This window comes from Populus euphratica, unplaced genomic scaffold (assembly GCF_000495115.2).
Source record: "Populus euphratica unplaced genomic scaffold, PopEup_1.0 scaffold768.1, whole genome shotgun sequence".
NCBI classification, from domain to species: domain Eukaryota; kingdom Viridiplantae; phylum Streptophyta; class Magnoliopsida; order Malpighiales; family Salicaceae; genus Populus; species Populus euphratica.
Genome location: NW_011500637.1, coordinates 22,909 through 23,876, shown reverse-complemented (window position 1 = coordinate 23,876; position 968 = coordinate 22,909).

Genomic DNA, 968 nt, shown 5'->3' with positions numbered 1-968 from the left:
CGTTCCTACACGGTGCTAATCAAAAATAAATAAATAGATTGAGGATTTATTTATTTATTTACTAAGGTTGTCTTTGTTAAAATGCAAACAGCATGCATCCCTCCTTCTCGATCAATGGCCACCCATCATCTCCCTCTTCCTCTTCCTCTTCTCTGAGTAACGAACCCTAACTCTCTCTCTACAAACCTCAAGATTCCAATCTCAAGAAATGATGAAGAAGAATACCCTCATTCCCTTCTCTTTACTACTCTCCCTCCTTGCCTTCTCTTTCGCCATAGAAGATGATGTCACCTGCCTTGAAGGAGTCAAGAACTCCTTTACAGACCCTCTGGGTCGACTCACTTCTTGGGCTTTCAACAAAAACTCTGTTGCTTACATTTGTAAGCTCAACGGTGTTTCTTGCTGGAACGAGAAGGAGAACCGAATCATTAGTCTTCAATTGCCGCTGTTTCAGCTCTCAGGCAAGTTACCGGAGTCTCTCAAGTACTGTCATAGTTTAACAACGCTGGATCTTTCAAACAATGATCTCAAGGTTAGTATTTCTTTTTCTTTTTTTTCATTTTATTTTAATGGTTTTTTTTGCTATTTTTTTGTTATGTTTTTTTGTTTTGGTGTATTTTTTATAATGTAAATAAAGTCTATAATTTTTTTTTTGCATAATTCATTGCTAAAGTCTATAGTTTTTTTTTAAAATTTATTGAATATTTTTTATTGTTATATTGGCATAATTATTATTAGTTAATTTGTTGAATATTTACTGTTAATGTTGAATTTACCATAGAATTTACTTTAATGGTTTTTTTTTAATTTATTGTTTTGTTGTATTCGCATAATTATTGAATAATTTGTTGAATTGTAATTCTTAATGTTGAATTTATCTTAGGATTAGTAATTGAATATATTATAATAATTATTAATTTTACTTTATTATTGCATGATTTGGGTTTAATTTTTTTCCATTTATTTTC